We start from the raw sequence: 20,478 nt of genomic DNA, 5'->3' as shown, positions 1-20,478 counted from the left end.
AGGGCAAATTCCAGGGATAGCAGCCTTGGAAGAAGCACAAGGGTGGTTCAGATGCTCCCAAGGATGTGGCACCTATTTAGTGTCAACAGAATGGGAGACCACAGGTAGGACAGGGTCAGCCACAGGCTAACCGACAGAGGAGACCATTTGGTACTTTCCAGGGTAGTTGTTATACTTGTGGGGAGTATGGTCACACTTCCAAGCAGTGTCCTACAGTTAGACAGGGACAGGGACAGAGACAGGGGTAGGGACAACATGTGCAGCAGGGGTAGAGGGCGCCAGTGCCTTTACCAGCTCCACAGGTTCCTCGGATTCAGGGACAGATTTATCTGGCATTACCGGCACCGCCGTAGCCTCAGGGACAGGCACCGCAGTAGCTACATTATGGCAGGGTGTACAACCCTAAGCCACAGGATATGCAGGCACCTCAGGCTGTTGAGGGTAAGTTTCCTATAAATGGTTTTCATAGACGTGTTTTATTTGAAACGGGTGCTACACACTCATTTATAGCTAGGACTTTCGTTTTTTTATCTGGGATGAGGACGAGGGTATGCACTAGACCTCAGGGTATTTCTACACCATTGGGCGATACAGCTATTACACATGAGAGTGATGGGCCTGTGACACTAGATATTGGCAGACTCAGATTTCTAGCCAACCTATTGGTCCTGGACATGCATACTTATGATGTGATACTTGGGATGGATTGGTTGTCTCACTACCATGCCCAAGTTAATTGTTTTGATAGGTCTATTATATTTACCGTACCTGGTCAGGATATATATTTAGTAGCTATGCCACGTTTTAAAAGGGGCGGTAGCACCTATTTGTTCCATATGGAGGAGGAAAAGGAGGAGGCGATTACTGTGTCATTGGATCGCATACCGATTGCACAGGATTTTTTGGATGTTTTTCAGGAGATTCCAGGGTTGCGACCTAGTCGCGAGATTAAATTCGTGATAGACTTAGCTTCAGGCACTGCGCCTATTGCTAGGGCACCTTATAGGATGGCACCAGTGGAGATGCGCGAGTTGAGGGATCAGATTCAGCAGCTACTCAGCCAGGGTTTCATTCGCAGGAGTACTTCACCCTGGGAGCACCAATGTTATTTGTGAAGAAGAAGGATGGTTCACTCCTCTTGTATATAGATTATAAAGAGTTGAACAAGGTTATGATTCGTAACAAGTATCATTTGCCCAGGATTGATGATTTGTTTGATCAATTAAGGGGAGCCACATACTTCTCCAAGATTGATCTGCGTTCTGGGTATCATTAGCTGAGGGTTAGGGAGCAGGATATTCATAAGACAGCGTTTCTCATGAGGTATGGTTCTTATGAGTTTCATGCTATGCCATTTGGGATGACTAATGCACCTGCAGTGTTCATGGACTTAATGAATAGAGTCTTCTGGGCTTATTTGAATCAGTTTGTTATTATCTTTATTGATAACATCTTGATCTATTCTCGGTCGGAGGCGATCATGCTAGACATCTTCGCATAGTCTTGTAGACGCTTCGTGAGCACCAGTTATATGCCAAGTTCTAGAAGTGTGAATTTTGGCAGTGGGAAGTGAAGTTTCTGGGTCACGTGGTGTCAGAAGGGGGGATAGCGGTTGATGCAGCCAAGGTTTCAGCTGTGGTAGAGTGGGGTCAGCCTACTTCACCTACCGAGATTCGGAGTTTTCTCGGTTTGGCAGGATATTATCGACGGTTCATCCAGGGGTTCTCTAAGATAGCAGGAGCACTCACTTATCTGACCAAGAAGGGTGTACAGTTCATGTGGGATGAGCACTATCAGCGAGCTTTTGATGAGCTGAAAAGGAAGTTGACTTCTGCATCGGTTCTGGCTACTCCACAGAGCGGGATAGAGTATCTTGTCTACACGGATGCTTCGTTGCAGGGTCTTGGATGTGTTTTAATGCAGGAGGAGCGATCGATTTCTTATGGATCTCGGAAGCTTAAGCCTCATGAGCTTAATTATCTAACACATGATTTGGAGTTGGCAGCAGTGGTCTTTGCCTTACGTATTTGGAGGCATTATCTATTGGGTGAGTCCTTCAGATTATTTAGTGATCACAAGAGTCTGCAGTACTTGTTCACTCAGTGGGAGCTGAATATAAGACAGCACAGGTGGTTAGAGTTTGTGAAAGACTATCACTTTTCTATAGAGTATCATCCAGGGAAAGCGAATATGGTGGTGGATGCACTCAGTCGCTGACCTGTTGGTAGTCTTTCTGCTTTATTCACCACTGAGTGGAATACTTTGAAGGATGTGGATGAGTTATCGGATGCTTTTATGGCTTGCATAGTGGTTACACCTTCCATCATTCGCAAGGTTTTACAAGCACAACTCACGGATCAGCAATGTATTGATAAGGTTGCAGAGATAGCTTCTGGAGAGGTTCCATTTTACTATATTGGGGCTGACGGAGGTTTGAGGTACAAGGGACGGTTAGTGGTACCTTTTGCTGATGATTTGAGGAAGGATGTGATGACTGAGACTCACCACTCTGAGTTTTCTGTTCATCCAGGAGGCGATAAGATGAATCAGGATATGAAGCGACAGTTTTGGTGGGCCGGTATGAAGAGGGACATTGCTCTTTTTGTCTCGCGATGTAGTACTTGTCAGATGGTCAAGATCGATCATCAGAGGCCGCCAGGAGCTTTACAGCCACTACCGATACCGGAGTGGAAATGGGAGAGCATTTCTATGGATTTTGTGGAAGGATTGCCAAATTCTTTCAAGGGGCATAATTCCATATGGGTCATTGTGGATCGATTGACCAAGTCAGCTCATTTCTTGCCTATTTGCACTGACTACACTTCGGAGCAGTTGGCGAGGCTTTACACTTTAGAGATTGTAAGGCTACATGGCATTCCATTGTCTATTATATCGGACAAGGATTTGAGCTTTGTATCTGGATTCTGGAAGAGTTTTCAGCAGGCTTTGGGTACAGAGTTGCATTTTAGCACTGCTTATCATCCTCAGACTGAAGGACAGACTGAGCGGGTGAATCAGATTATGGAGGATATGCTTCGGTCGTGTGTTGTTGATTTCAAGGGCCACTGGGAGGATTACTTACCGCTTGTGGAGTTTGCTTATAACAATAGTTATCAGAAGACTATTGGGATGGCACCATTTGAGGCGTTATACGGCCGACCCTGTCGATCGCCTGTTTGTTAGATGGAGGTTGGTGAGAGCAGATTCTTGGGTCCTGAGTTCATCAAGGATACTTCTAAGCAGATAGCTCTTATTCGAGATCACATGCGTACTGCCTAAAGTAGGCAGAAGAGCTATACTGATCGTCCTACTCGGGCATTGGAGTTTCAGGTTGGGGATCAGGTTCTACTCAAAGTGTCTCTTATGAAGGGTGTTTTGCATTTTGGGAAGAAAGGGAAGTTGTCACCGCGATTTGTCAGTCCATTCATGATTACGGATTGCATTGGAGCTGTTACTTATCGGTTAGCACTTTCGGATACTTTGGATCGCGTCCACAGCGTGTTTCATGTTTCCATGTTGCGGAAATTTCTACGAGATGAGGATCGGTATCAGCATATCGATGTTGGGGAGATTGAGTTGCAGCCGGATGCAACTTATTTGGAACCACCGTGTCGTATTATAGATCATCGAGATCAGATCCTTTGTAATAAGGTTATTCCTTTGGTTCGTGTCCAGTGGAGTCATCACAATGAGGCGGAGTCTACTTGGGAACGGGAGGATGTCATCCGCTCACAGTTTCCTAAAATTTTGGAAGAAGGTAAGAGCGAATTCCGAGAATACCGAGACTATCTTTTTAAAAATTAGGGGTATTACATTCTTCCCCCCTAACAAAAGGAATTCCGAGGACGGAATTCCTTTTGTTAGGGGGGAAGAATGTAATACCCCTAATTTTCAAAAAGATAGTCTCGATATTTTGATTAATTATTTTCTTTTCATTAATTGTTTTTTTTTATTGTTTTAATTAGTTTAATTGTAATTAGTTGTTTGGTTGACCTGTTTATTGACTTTAATTATTTAATTGTTTTACTTAGTTTAAATTTTATTTGCTTAATTGTGTTCTTTAATTCCTTGTTAATTGTTTTATTTAGTTTCTGGTTAATTGGTAATTAAAATAAATTAAAGTTACTTGTTTTCCTAAATTCACGTTACTGTAGGATTGGTGGTAAGTAGCAGACATGCTTATTCACTTTGATGGTGTTATGGGCCGATTAGGTTTCACATTAGGGCTTCAGTGAGCTTTAGGTTTTGTGTAACCTTATAAATAGACGTAATAAGGCTACCTAGGGTTTTACATGCAAACAAATAAAAAACACAAAGAAAAGAAAACCAACACACGTCTGTGGAGGTAGCAGAGAGAGAAACAGAGGAGGTTTACAACAATTGTGTTCGCCGGAGGTTTTAGAAGACGGCGTAGAGATTTTGAACAAAGATCTCAAAGGCAAGTTCTATCCTTACTCTCTCCTTTAGGTTTCGTGTTCTTTGCATTCTTAAACAATTTTAGGATTAATCGGATCAATTAAAACATTCTTTGTTTGTGCTTAAACTGAAACTGGTCTGTATGTATTTACGCTTTGTAAAACTGTTAAGAATATGTTGTTTGTCTACATGAATCTCTGTTTGAAGCCATGTGTGTAATGTTAACTGGACTTAAGAATGAACTGGGATGTACTTCTTCGGAAATCATGGCGTGAGGTAGCAGAGGCGTAAAATGGAGACAGAAGGCGAAGAGACGAGATAGAGAGGGAGGGAGCCGGCTCCTTTAGGAGTGGAGGTGGCTCCTCTTGGAGTGGAGGTGGCTCCAAGAGTTTTTGGAGCCAGCTCCAAGGCTTAAAGGAGGCGGCTCCAATTTCTGGAGACGTCTCCTTGCTCAGTTTTTATTTTTTTCTTCGTTCTAGTCAGTTTTGCATGCAATGGTTGATTCTGGAGTTTACAGTTGAGTTCAGGAGTTAAGATGGAAGGTCTAATTGATGTGTATGGTTGAATTGAGGCCCCAGATGTGGTGTAAGTTAATCTAGTTACCTGGAATTTCTTGGACAGTAGAGGAATTAATCAAATAATTACACTGTGATTAGATATGGAAAACTAGTAAAGCTTAACTCTCTGCACTAGTAATCTTTTGAGATTGTTAATATCATTATAATATGCTTAACTGTGTACCATGATCATGTATTTGAATTATACATAGGTGGGATGTGTTAGTGTTAAATGGAATTAAGGTTTTAAATTTAACACTAATGGAATTTTATAGAGCAACCAAAACTAAGTATGTATTATATACATACTGTAATTCTATCGTGATTCTTGCATTATTACTGCTAGTATCAACTGTTGGAGGAAATCAACTTGTTGATGGTTATTTTAAATGGCTGTAGTATCAACTGCTAAGTGTTGGATGAAAATTTGAAATAATCCTATCACTGTACCAGATTTTATGAAACAACCTAAACTGAGTAGGTTTATAATTATATTGTGACTATGGTTCTTGATGCTTACATTATGCCTGTTAGTATCAGTGTTGGATTTAAAACTGAATATGTTTATGTATATAGCTGATTCTGTTTATTGATGCTTACACTATGTCTGTTAGTGTTAGTAATGGAAATATGGATTTAACGGATGTTTATTTTAATTGTTGATATTATCAACTGCTGGAAGATTGGATAGTATACACCGGTATGGAACGGGGGTATACTAGGGACGATTTGGTTTCAAAATACCAAAACCTACCCACTCTGGATTATGGAATGGATTAACTAAAAGTTAAGTCCTATTAATTGTAATGTCATGGCAACGACTAGTTGAGTGGCACTACTAGGATTCAGGAAGGACTTTAAATATATTGTTATGGTACCTCGATATGAGCTTGAGTCTCAGGATCGACGGTTAGGGAGCGTATATGCATTGGGATGCATAGTTGGATACGATGGTTAGAGGTGTACCCTGCTTAGGTTTAGGTACACATGCCCACTTCGTGTGCATTTTAGCATGTTGCCTCTTTTCAGGTTGAGACCGGCTTATAGTCCAGTGAAAGTCCTTTAGTGTGACTATATATATATTTACGGACTATTAGCTATAGTTGAATTTTTTAGGATGTACATGCATATCGGGCCTCTGTTTGGATTGTAATAGTATAGAACTTGCGCGTGGGCCTGACCAACTTCTATTTTTTAGGTACACGACAGTTCTAGGCTTAGACGTGTTCGTGCTGAGCAGAGGTCTCTATTCACTCTTCCGACGATATAGGATTCTCTCCATAGTTTATTTCTGGATGTTTATTACAGTTGTTTTATTTCAGTCTGGATTTTTAATAGGGGTCCACTAGAGATGGATTCCCGAGTTGTAACTTATGGAATTTGGAGTTTGGATTTATCGGATTTCAATAATTATATTTTGAGGATTTCAATTAGTATTCTCCCAGCTTATTATTATTTATTTCATCTTGTATTCTGTGTTCGGTTACATATTAATTGTTTGATATTTCCCTCGGGTTTGGGCCTGGGCCTGATCAACCCATGTCTCGGATCCGAGGGCTATCACAGATGTCATTTGTATCGAGAGGTTTCATGGGTAGGCCAAGTGGGGGGCAAGTTATGAACTAGTGCCTTATACCGTCATGCTACCATATAAAATTGTGTGTTATGGGCGAGTGCTAGTTGCCGTCGATGCTACCTTACTGACGAGTAAGTGTGGGCGGGCACTAGACACTGTCATTGCTACCACACATTTGAGTACGTCATGGGTGGGTTCTGGTCGCTATTCATACTGCCACGTTGTCCTTGTTCAGTACCTTGATTTGATATGTGGGGATCATGGAGTTCTTTCGGTGGTTGTTTTTCCATCCGTGTGATGGTCTGTTAGGAGGGATGCTATGGTGGTTATCTTCCATTCCCTCATCTGACCTTGGATTCTGTGTGTGAGTCTTGACTTGTTGTGTGGCTGCGTGGTCACTTTCGTTTTGAGAGGTTGTCCAGTTGTGAGCACGTGGGTGCGAATGGCATTGGGTTGTACGCTGTCTTCCAGTTTTGGGATTGTTTTCGTAGCAGGTTTTGTGGGATACTCAGAGATGTACTCCTTAATTATCCTGGTTTTGCCTTTTTGTTTTCTTGGGGCTGGATTTCGGGGACGAAATCCCTTGAAGGTGGGAAGGTTGTAATGACCCGGTCATTCTCATTCCTTTCCTTTTTCTCAGATTTTTACGGATATTTTTTTTCCGTTGATCTTTTCCTTTCTGAGTTCAGTTTCTCATCACTTAGTGTCATCTTGAGTACTTGGGGATGGTTTTCGAGACTCTTTTCCTTGGATTAACAACTTCCTTTAAGGACTGAGTCATTTTCATATTTTTATTTTTTGGACACTATTCACTTTTTCATCCTTTTCCCTAATGTGTCTTTTCCCCGTTTGTCACTTTATTCAGAGCGGTTTAATTTTGGTGGGGATTTAAGATTTCATCTTAAATGGTGGTAGGGGGTGTTATAATTTCATATTTTTGTTGTCTTGCATGTTTTTTATGCTTATACAACTTGTATGCATACTTTTGTTAAAAATTTAGAATTTAATTTAATTATTTTCTATGGTTAAGATTTAATTCTCATTATGGTATTCAACTTACAATTAAATTATAGCATGCTAGGAAATTAAGTTTTGATGTGTTTGTTAACATATATTAAATTAGGATAATTTGAATAAGAATTGCACTTTTAATTTAATAATCATCTTTGTGAAAGTTTAGTTCCCATGGACGTACCTTGCATGAAACTAACTTGTGATATGCTTTTAAATTATGTTTTGGCATGTTCTTTGACATACTTTAATTTGAGAGCATTTGGACGAGTTTCAAAATCTAGAGACTTTAATTAATAGAATTAATTAAAATCTATTTTTATGGATCCATTGGTCCAATTAGGATTTTGAATGAATATAAGTAACGATCATGCTATGTCCTTTAGTATATATTAAATTGAGGCCATTTGGAAATGATTTGAAATCTAGAGAATTTAATTATTTTAATTTAATTAAATTCTATCTTGTTGTTCTATGGATTTAATTTTGTGGTAGAAGTTATTTCTATGTATAAATCATGGATTTGGACTTTTGTGTATTCACATAGTTGTGTTTTAAGCATTGGATAACATTGTTGTTATATTTATATTCATGAGAACATGTTTTCTTTATAGAATATATTGTTGCCTTGTGTAATGAATTGCACAGTTTGTAATTGACATTATATATATACCATTTTAGAATTTAAACTATAAGGCATGGATCGTGTGGTTTCAACCTACTTGCGCATGGAAGGTGTTTTCATGCATTATATAAATTATGTATAAGTTGTGAACTTATTTAATTTATTTTGGAGTCTTGGGACATTGTTGTTATAAGTGACATGGCAAGAGTTTGGCTCTAGTGCGTGAAGTATGAGTTCTCCCCAATTGAGATAGTGTGCACTAGGGTGGTCTTTCCAGCGGGTTAATGCTCGAAACAACCATTAAGGTCTCGGCAGAATTCCGAGCTTGATGTCCAAGTCTTCCACCATTTGATTTCGCGTTCAATTCCAAGTTGACAATCATGTTTAATTGTGACTTGTGGTTTTGGCTATTGGCGATTTGATGTTGTTAAGTACATCCATACTAAATTGTTATATTTAGTTGTTTTCACACTTTTAGATTTCAAGTTGATAACTTATAGAATCTATGTATTGATGTGTGGTTTTAGAAGTTCTAATTGTACTAAATTTTTATATTTAGTTGTTATTGCATTTTAGATTTCAAGGTGATGGCCTTGAGAATCTATGTCTTGATGTTTTATATAGCATGCACCTATGTTGTTAAAATTGCATAAAGGATGTGTTTTGTGCTAGAAATGATTTAAGGTAGCTTAGGATGATCCCAGAGTCTCACCTTTAACATAGACGTTAGGTGGCATGACCCTTTTGAATTATTTCATGTTGTTATAAAAATCTATAAAGAAATCGAGTCGATGCTTGCTCATTCTCGATGAATAAACTTGTTTACTCACCCCGAAGTTACTGGTGGATTTGTTAGGGTACAAGATTCAAGATTGGAGATTTGTACTTGCCTTGGGTGATTCGTAGATTTGAAGCTTCTTTTAAAGTATTCTTGTTCACATGCAAGTGTTAGCATGTTTAAATTTTGCTCATAAAGATGTAATCCTTAATTAGGTTCAGATATGCCATTTTGCCTTATGTTATGTAAAGTGTACTTGGATACATTATTTAGGACCTATTTGATACGTATGACATGAGGCCAAGGGCCACAATCCTTTAAGTTCAAGTGTGTGTATTTAAACTTCAAGTTTTGTCTTTGAAATGTAACTTTTCTAACTTTAGATGGTTGGCATGTCAAATTTTGTAAATGAAATGTAATGAAGCCATAGGCCATTGTAACATGTTTAAAATGTCATTTTACATTTGCGTGCATGTTCACATCATCACACACCTGCATATAATGCAATTTGATCATACCAAGGGGAATTTAAATGAGACTTAAAGTCTCTTTTTTAGTGTTGGTGCATAATAGGTTCATTTTCACATTTTTAACCTGTTTCGGTCGACCGGTGGCTTGTTTCAGTCGACTGATGCTCTTTAGTTTTCAATTGAACAATAAAACATGCATTCCAGTTGCCAAATTCGAGTTTCAGGTCCATTTCGGTCGACCGATGGTTCATTTCGGTCGACCGAAGTGATTTTTCTTCACCTTTAAGATTTTAGGAGAGTTTTTGGTCATCTTGGTGGACCGAAATTGCTATTTCGGTGGACCTAAATGGCTATTTCGGTCGACTTAAATAGCTTCCACACTACAGTTTCTTCAATGCTGTTTCAGCACTGTTATTCTGACTTTAAATGGTCATATCTCTTTCATTTCTAATCCAAATAGGGTGATTCTTGAGCCTAAATTCATGGATTTTAAGTCAGCTTTCTAATGGTACCAATTCCATTCTCAAATTCAATCCAGAATGGGAGTTATTCATGTTATAGTGAGGTAGTGTCAGTTTTCGCTTAAACCGGGAAAGGGCATTTGGTGGGATTCTTGTCCAAAGTTCTTGGAACCTCTTGGAATGTTGTGAAATTGTTAGATTAGGTTGTATTCACCTTGTTTGACTTATTTAGAGTTAATTCTATCTTTTTATTTGCCTCTTGTTTAATCAATTTTGCCCGTTTTGACCTTTATTTCCGTTTTCGTTTCATTTGAGTTCCGTGACTTCATGGAAGGCCACATTAGTGTCTTGGGGTTGATTTATATCTCTGTAGACTTTAGTTTTAACTTTTGCTTCCGCATTTCGGATCTGTTATCGGATCAACTTTCGGTTCATCACTGACGCACCGGGTTGAAAAACTTGGGCCGTTACAATTTTGGACTCACTTTTCAAATCACTTTCTAACACTTTCTCATTTGAATGATCATGCATATACAATGAAGGAGGAATAGGATGTGAAATGGGACGGGTGTCAACTTTTGGGTGCACCGGTTCACTCTCTTCATTACACACACCTACTTGGTTGTCCACAATCTTCCCACTTCTCATGGTTGTCACCGTATTGACATGCTCAATTGTGGGACCTTCCAATATGGAATAAGTCTCCACAACACATTATTGCTTTGGTAGGGCATTCAAAGGCATTTTCCCTTTCTCTTTAGTATTTAAAGTACTAGCTATTTGCCCTACTTGGGTTTCTAGCTTAATAATGGATTGAGAGTGAGAATGAAGCAATTGAGTGTTCGCCTCTAGAGTGCCTAAAGCGGTCAAAACTTTTTCTTTAAAAATGGGACTCCTAGAATTTCCTTGAGAATAAGATTGATCTGGGAAATGAGAATTAGAGAATTGGTTTCCATGTGATTGAAATGATGATGATCTGAAACCTTGGGAACCTTGGCTTTGCATTAGGGGCGGAACATACTTCCCTTAAAAACCACCTTGGGGAGGGTTTGAGCCTTCCCCTTGGCTTTTCCAAGAAAAGTTCTGATGGTTCCTCCAACTTGGATTATAATAATTGTCATAGGGATTATTCCCTTGATTAACAAATGTAGCATTGACTTGCTCATGGGGCTCACTTTGCACATGTCTATGGGGACAATTGGAAGTAGAATGTAAAACACTAGAACAAGTCATACATGATTCATTAGATACACAATGATGAACATGATTAGGGAAGGAAGATATTTGATTCGCTGAAGTTTGGTTGATAAAAAATTGATCAAACCTTTGAGATAAGGATTTCATCTCGGTGGCTATGTCATTGGAGTTGTCAACTTGATATAAGCTGACATTCTTCCTTCTACCTAGGTTTCTACCATTTTTAAAAGATAAGGACCTATGCATTGAATTCTCACTCATGCTTTCATACAATTGCCACACATCATTTTCATACTTATCAAGATAAGAACCACCCATAGATGCATCAACCATACCCTTGTGATTATCCAATAAACTTTCAAAGAAATATTGAACTTATTGCCACTTAGGTATGTCATAATGTGGGCACTTCCTAAGAAAGTCATTGAATCTTTTTCTCGCCTTATGAAACATTTTCCCATCCCCTTGAGAAAATTCTCTAATTGAAGTTCTCATGGCATTGGTCTTAGGAATCGGATAGTACTTCTTCAAGAACTCTTGCTGCATTTCTGCCCAAGAAGTTATTGAAAAAGGCCTAAGATTGTTGAACCAATATTTTTCCTTGTCTTTAAGGGTGAAAAGAAAAAGTTTAAGTCTTAAAACTTCTTTTGACATGTCTGTGTATTTCACAGTGGAACACACTTCAAGAAACTCATCCAAATGCTTGTAAGGTTATTCATTAGGAAGTCCATGATAGTTAGGAAGCATTTGAATGGTTTGTGGTTTGATTTCATAGTGAAGTACTCTAAATGGAGGCAATTGAATGCAAGTGGGTGCATTATATTCATTAGTCACATAATGGTTTCTTAATGCAATGGGAGGATTCACAATTGGTGGTGCTACTCGAACACCGTGGTTAGCTTAAACCATAGGAGGTTGTGGAACAAAGATTGGTTGAGGCATTTCCAATGGAATTTGGCCTTGTTGTTGTGGTGGAATAAATGGTCTAGGCATGCCTAATGGTACTTGGATGTTTTCATGATGCACATTAGGGTGGAGGATGCCTTGTTGGTCTATATGACCAAGGTCCTCCACATGATCGTCATTTAAATTCTCCATTGGTGAAATGGAATGATGAGAACTACCTCTTTCCCTAGGGTTATGAACAACCGATTCAAGATGAAAATTAAGAGGGACAAGAGTAGGATTTAATGACCTACGACCATGCATGTACTAGTAAAGACAAATAACAAGCAAATAAGTAAGTAATAAACACTTCGCCCCCACAACAAATCTACACATACAATGATCCCATGCTTGAACAACATGCAAGGAAAAGTAAATTGCCTCCACGCAGGCTCACAATTTATCTAACAAAAGAAAAATAAGCTTCCACGCGGGCCGACAATTTAACTAGAGCTTGAGTTAGAAAGATCTCACAAAGGGTCCTTAAGCAACTTCAATTCATTTTCAGCTTCCAAGCTTTGCTATGCTTTGCATTTTTTTTAGATTTTTAGTTCTTTTTGTGCTTAGCTTAGCTCTTTGCTTTGAATTCTCCTTTTGTTCAACTTCCTTCACTCAATTCACCTAGCCAAATAAGAACAAACAATAAACACAATAAGTAACCAAAAAAATAAAAATAAAGTAAAGACACGATCAAAAGAGTACTGATTCCTAAATGTTTCTAAAACACGGCGTTGCCAATTCAATCCCCGGCAACGGCGCCAAAATTTGACGATTTACCGTTCCTATACGCCAAAATAATGTAGTAAATGTATGGTTCAAGAAAAGCCTTTTAGGTTAAGTTTAAATTTATAAAAACCACTACTACCACTACTACTGACGTATCAAGGGTGAGTAGGGATCGTCCCAAGGGATTACAGGGCTACTAGTAATGGAAACAATGCTTAGGGTTAGTAGGTTGAGTGATCAAAGGTAGATTGTTTGGTTGATTAAACTACAATTAAGATTAAACAAGCTCAATATAAAACAAGTAATTAAAGGATAGAGAAAACAAGAGAGAGAGGTCTTGAGACTTAGAGATCACCACTAAGCATCACATTTCTATACACTCAATTCATAATTAATGAGGGGGAAAACATATGTTGCAATAATAGTGAGTGTGTGTGGTTGTTTCAATAAGCATGGATGACCAATTAAGTATATATTGTCTAAACAACACAATGAATAGCACAATATATCAAACTAAGCCATTAATCCTTCTTTAAGCTCACAATCCAAGCACATCACATAATTAGAGAAATATACTACTTGCATTCATAAGTATGGAACATCAAACAACAAACATGGATTGTCCTCCCATTTAACAACTAAGGTAACTACACTACATCTAAGCTAGTGACATGAAAATTAAACTAATTAAACTAAGGGAGAGGCACAATCCATTAAGAAATGAGTATGAACCATCAAATAAACCACAAGAGCATTCTATTAAGTACTATGTCTTGACAATCTCTAGATCTATAGCATCAACATACATAGACATGCATCAACAATACAAGAAATAGAGATAAACACATGAACATCTATTCTAGCATACATAGACATATGGATAGAATGAAATGATCAATTGGAAGAATTAAACTACACAAATCATTGAATAAACAAGATCTATGTATATAAAGATGTCAAAACATGTATTACAATACAAATCCCCTCAAAAATACATAAATCAAGGTAAAGAAAGCATTCTTAGGGCTAACTCTAGCCCCAAGAGGATGTTTAGCTACTCATGGATGGTGTCCTCCAACCTTCAAGGGCTATCTCCATAGTAGAAATGCTCTTCTTCTTAAGTTAGATGGAAGACCTCCCAAGAATGTGTCTTTAGCCTCCTCTTCTTTTTTCTTCCTCTCTAAGAATAATAAAAAAATTGTATCTATCAACTCCTAAAAGCATATGTGTAAAAGTGGCTCATAATCCTTATCTAGGTAGCTCAAATGTCACACCCAATGGTCTAGGCTCATACACAAGGGCTCCTCCAATGATTGCACCATGAGACAACTTTTAATGAGCTGGAAATTAATTTAATTCGCACTTGAGAGGGTTCGATCGATCGAACCTATGCTGAGATCTATCGAACTTGGCTGAGATCTATCAAACTTTGGCTAGATCGATCCTCCCATGGCAGCGCCTTTTTGGATAAGGACAGATCTGAGATATTTTGGGGAAAGAAACAAAAGTGGTAGGTGGGGTGGTACAACAGGATAATATAGAATCTTTTCGATCGATCTGAGAATTATTGGATCGATCGAACTTTTTGGGATCTTTGGATAAAGACAAAAGAGATTTGATCCATCTTGGAGAGTCTAGATCGATGGACTTTCAATCAATCGAAGTATTCTTGAGATTGATCGAACATGCTGATTTCCACACTTTGCTTCATTCTGCTTCCACTTTGCTCCTTTCTTCTATCTTGCTTGAGTTAGCTTCTTTTAAGCTCTTATTTGGCTGAATTAGCTTATTTTGGGGATAAGCACCTAAAAAGGACAATAACACGAAATTAGTATAAAACGGTAAAGTAAGATAGATAAAGGTCTTAGAATGTTCAAGCTAAAGGGGTTAAAACGAGCACTTTTCAGTGCTCATCAGTCATTGTCGCCATAGAGCACCATTTGACCTTTCATTCTGCTTCCGCTTCCAGTTATTTCCTTAAGTTCCGTGACTTCATGGGAGGTCACTCTGGTGTCTTAGGGATGATTTGTATCTCTAAAGACTTGGGTTTTATCTTTTGCTTCCGCATTTTGGATCTATTACCGGGTCAACTTTTGGGTCATCACTGACACACCGAGTTACAAAACTTAGCCCGTCACAAGTGGTATCAGAGCACCTAGGTTTGAATACCTTGGACGATGGGTTTTGGGTGCATTTCATGCTTTTGTTGATCTGCTTTGACATATTCACATGCTTTTTGATAACATGTTTATGTGCCTTTTGATAACATGCTCGGTATGATGACATGTTTTCCGTACTTATATGCTTATGTGTTTAAAAGCATCATTGTTTCACATGTATGCTTATTTGCTTAATTGTTTGACATGTATGCTTATTTGCTTAAAGGGCTTTCTTTGGTTGCTTTAGCATGACCGTATGTTACATTCCTTGTTTTGCTTCGCGTTTCATGCATTCATAGTGTGAGTTGCATTCGATCATAATAACTCATGTTATTATTGATCTCGTTTCTTTTCACGCATATAGCGTCATAATCTTGACTTGCGGAGAGTCTTCTCATCAGGGTTTAGGTAAGCGTAGGATTGTAGTATCCATCTGGCGAGATGAGATGTAGGCCACAGAGGCACCATTTTATTTTATTTTCTTTTATTTCTTTGTGATGTAGTCATAGTGGTGTTAGAGGTGTCGGTGTCATCTCTTAGGACTTCGTAGTGGTTTTGACGTCGTGACATCATTGAGGTCTTTGTTTCTAGTGTCATGGGACGATGAGTCAGGACTAACTCGAGTTCTTCATTGGGGAGTCGGGAGTTACTTTATGAGCCTCAGGGTGACGTTCTAGTGTCTTGTTTTCTTAGGTTGATGGTTTCAAGATTTGGATAGGTGTGTTGACTTATGATCCTTCTTATGTTGCCTTGGATAGCTTTTACGAGCTACAGTTGGGATGTGAGCGGTTTCATGTAATTAATTGTGTTGGTGCAATTAATTACTCTCCCTTGTCTTTAGAGACTTAGGGCATTGTGTTAGGGTTCTGGTAGGATCCTGTAGAGTTCCTATCGAACTCATTGACATCTTGGATTGGGGATTTTCTTGTTGATGTCTTGTAACGGTTAACATTGGGGCTATCCATTTCGTTGTTGTCTTGTTTCGTGTGGTGTTGGGACGCAATTAATTACATTAAACCGCTCACATCCCAACTGTAACAGTTAGTTTTGGGGCTATCCATTTCATTGTTGTCTTGTTTCGTGTGGTGTTGGGATTCCATCAGGGTATGAGTTGGTCTTGGGAAAGACTTGCTGACCTTATGTCCGAGGACCTTAGTGGTCATTGGGGGGATGATTCATTTCCTCGTAGTGAGAGGTTGGACTTATCCAGGTTTTGTGTTATGTTTTCTGAGAGGTTGTCCTTTTGAGAGGCATTCCATTCATTTCTTCCTATTTTGTGAAAATTCCATTTATAAGATCACTTTTACATGTTTATGAGCCCCATTATTTTTGGGCATGCCTTGGAAACATGTTTAGGATATATGACTATGTGGTAGTTCATATGAGGATGTAGATAATACGTTTCTATATGTTGTATCCGTTTAACATGCTAGTACCATTAGTGGTGTATAGCGTGCCATCGTTTGTTTGACCCCTATATTATAGGTGGTTTATTTGGTTTACCTTACATATACTATATGTTTAGTACTAAGGTATTATTTGATTTATTCCATTTAATTTTGTGAGTATACACTATGTGAGTATTTGGTTTATACTGTTCCATCTTTCTTGCACTTATGTTGGGGTTTTATGACATTGGTTGTCGGGATTGTTATGTGTGAGCTACGTAGTAAACTTGTGTTTTGAGGTTTTAGTTATCCACTATAAGGATTTTAACCCAGCGTTTTGTCTTTTGTATGAAGCCTTATGGTAGGTCTACTTCAGATCTGTGCTTAGGTTTTCGGTTTTGTGGGTCCGATCCATTGGCTTAAGGGCACAGACTTATCAAGCTTTAGATTCATGACTGGAGGTTGTTGATAAGGGTGTCTTGCAATGTAAGAGTTGCTGACTCTACTTGTACTGTGGATTTAAGGCCCTAAGCGTAACGGTGCCAATGACATTATTGTCAGAGTTTTGGGATTAACTACCCTAACTCTCGTAGATTTCTAGTTCCCATAGTGCTTTTGGTGATGATCATTTTTGACATTGATGTCATTTGTATCGAAATTTTTTTTTCTGGGTTGACCTATTGGGGGCATGTTATGAACTAGTGCCTTATACTGTCATGCTACCTTACTGACGAGTAACTGTGGGCGGGTTCTGGTAATTGTTCGTACTGCCATATCATTCTTTGCCATCTATCTTGATTTGACTTATCGTTATCTTGGAATTCTCTCAGTGATTCACATTGGGTTAATATACAGATTCATTTGGGAGGTGTCACTCAGTTCTTGGTTTTTGCGTTCCTTCGGATGATCTTCAGGCTTTTGGAGTTGTCGTTTAGAACTTTATGGTCTGTCCTTTGGTTTGACCTTACTTCGATCTTGTTTGGTTCTCTTTTCTATGTTCTGGATTTCGGGGATGAAATCCCTTTAATAAGGGTAGGTTGTAATGACCCGGTCATTTTCTTTCCTTTCTTTTTCCTTAAATTTTACGGATATTTTTTTTCCGTTGATCTTTTCTTTTTTGAGTTCGGTTTCTCATCACTTAGTGTCGTCTCGAGTGCTCGGGAATGGTTTCCGAGACTATTTCCTTTAGATTGACAACTTCCTTAAAGGATCGCGTCATTCCCACATTTTCATTTTTTTGGACATTATTCACTTTTTGTCTTTTTCCCCGTTGGTCACTTTTTGGCACAACCTCACTTTTTGTGTTTGGAGTTGGTTTTTGACTTCACGTACCTTTATTCTAAGTGGTTTCCACGAAATACGTATCTTTACTTTTATAGAAAGTATTCTAGTTGCTCCCCGTGTCCATAGGGACATGGATGCATAGTTCTTCAGAAACATTTTTGTTTCTTGGGGTGTTTTTCATAAATATCTTTTGAAAATATTTTATTTCAGGGGTTTTTAAGAAAATATTTTTAGAAGATATTTTCATTCTGGGTCATTAGTGCAGTTAACACTTTTTATAGGGGCCATTGTGCACTTAATGAAAGTTATTACAAAATACCACGTTTTGAGCCTAGATCCTCGTGTGGGATTCATTTTCACTTTTCATCGAGTTATGTACTCTTAGAATTGTCTTTTAGTCGTTTTCCCCAATTTTAGGGTTTCTGACACCAATTGCCACTTAACTTGTTCGGGGCATATCTTTCTGCTCGGGACTTAGTTTTCGATGCCATTTCTTTTATTGTTCATTTTATCTCATTTCGGTTCTTCTTCGTTCATAGTGTTTTGCCGTTTGAGCGTGTCTGCTGAAATTCCACTTTTTCCGGACCCGGCGGGGCCCATTTGGGGCACTTTTAGGGTTTTTCCTATAAATAGGTGGTTAATAAATGAAAAGTCAGATTTTTCATCTTCTTCCTCCCTCCTTGGCCGGCCATCCAAGGCAACCTTAGACTGCCACCCTTCTCTTTTCTTTTCCAGCCACTTCCCTTTGGTATTTTGCCGTAATGCCTTAGCGTTTATTGTAGGCCTTGGTGAGATCTTCCTTTCCCCCTTATTAGAATCTATTTTCAACCATTTTTTAGTTCAGAATTTGAGTTCAGGTTTGGATTTTCACGGTGTCTCAAAGGTTAAAGTTGCTTCCCTCGTTGTCCCCGACATAACCTAAGAGTATCGTCGGATTCGGAGCACTTTTCTTTCGGTGGGGATTTAGGATTTTCATCTCAAATTGAGGTAGGGGATGTTATAGGTTTATATTTTTATTGTCTTGCATGCTATTGATGCTTATACAACTTGTATGTATGCTTTTGTTCATAATCTAGAATTTAATTTAATAATTTTCTTTGTGTAAGATTCAATTCACATGGTTATATATGTGATGGAATCAAATTGTGGCATGCTATTAAATTAGGCTATGATATATTTATTAACATATATTAATTTGAGGATATTTGAATAAGTATTGAGACTTTTATTTAATTATTTTCTTTTATGAAAATTTAATTTACATGGTTGTAACTAGCATGAAATCAACTTGTAATATGATATTAAAATAGGCCTTGCTATGTTCTTTAACCTATGTTAATTTGAGGCCATTTGGAATTGTTTTAAAATCTAGAGAAAATTAATTAATTAGTTTAATTAATTTTATTTTAAGTGTTTTAATCACTTAATTGGAATTTTAACTTGATATTGTTAATGACCATGCTAGGTTCTTTAACATATATTAAATTGAGGCTATTTGGGATTGTTTTGAAATCTAGAGATTTTAATTAAATGAATTAATTAAAATCTGTTTAATGGTCCCTTTGATCTAATCAAGTATTTGAGTAGATATAACTTGTGTAGAAAAGTTATTTAATTTAGTAGATTACTAAACTCTTGTGATTTCATAGTATTATGAATATGGAATGCTTCTTGTGCACTATTGGAAGTTAAATTGCTAACTTGTTACTATATAGTAGTAATATGAGATTCCTGTGAATTATCGATATCATTAGCCTTGTAAACTTATTGCTATAATGTTGTAGAATTAGTGTTTAAAGTTCACTTTGGAAGTATGATTTAAATTGTTAAGTAGATGATATTGTATTGTACATTATATCATAGTAAAGACTTGACTTTATATATATGTCATTTTAGAATTGAAACTCTAAGGCATGGATTGTGTGGTTTCAACTTACTTATGCATGGAAGGTGGTTTCGTGCATTATTTAATTCGTGTATAAGTTGTGAACTTATTTATTGACTTTGGAGTCACTTGGGACATTGTTACAAAGACATGGCTAGAGTTTGGCTCTAGTGCGGGAAGTACGAGTTCTCCCCATTTTATAGTGTGCACTAGGGTGGTATTGCCAACAAGTTAGTGCCCGGAATAACCGTTTAGGTCTTGGTTTTACTTCTAGATTTGATATCCAAGTCTTCCACTATTTGATTTCGCATTCAATTCTAAGTTGACAACCAATGTTTAATTATGACTTGTGGTTATGGTTATTGGCGATTTAATGTTGTTAAGTACATTTATACATTATGATTTTAATGAATCATCGCAGTTTTAATGTTGTTAAGTACATTTAGGCATTATGATTTTAATGAATCATCGCATTTTTAATATTGTTAAGTACATTTAGGCATTGTGATTTTTAATGAATCATTGCAAATTTTGATGATGTTAAGTGCATTTATGTTATATTGTTCAAATGTAACATAGGAATGATCCTATAAATTCATTTAGAACATAGACGTTAGGTGGCATGACCTACTTTAGTTGATACTTTATGCTAGAAATGATCTAAGGTAGCTTAGGATGCTCCCTGAGTCTCACCTTTGACATTGGCATTAGGTGGTATAACCTTTTGAATTGTTTCACATTAATGTGATGATCTTGTAAAACGTTAGGTCTTTGTATGCTCATCTCCTATGAGTAGCTTTATGTTACTTACCCCAAAGTTACCAGGGACATTTTTTAGGTACAGGATTCAAGGTTTGGGGATTTGCATTGCTTTGGGTAAATTTGTAGATTTGAAGTTCTTTTAAATGTAATCTTGTTCACATGTAAGTGTTAGCATGTATAAGTTTTGCTTATCAAGTTATAATACATAGCTAGGTTAAATATGCCGTTTTTACCTTAT

Source organism: Cornus florida, unplaced genomic scaffold, assembly GCF_030987335.1.
Source record: "Cornus florida cultivar Cherokee Brave unplaced genomic scaffold, ASM3098733v1 CherokeeBrave_3.0.0_Hap2_Chr07, whole genome shotgun sequence".
Taxonomy (NCBI): domain Eukaryota; kingdom Viridiplantae; phylum Streptophyta; class Magnoliopsida; order Cornales; family Cornaceae; genus Cornus; species Cornus florida.
Note: the sequence above shows the minus strand (reverse complement) of the source record.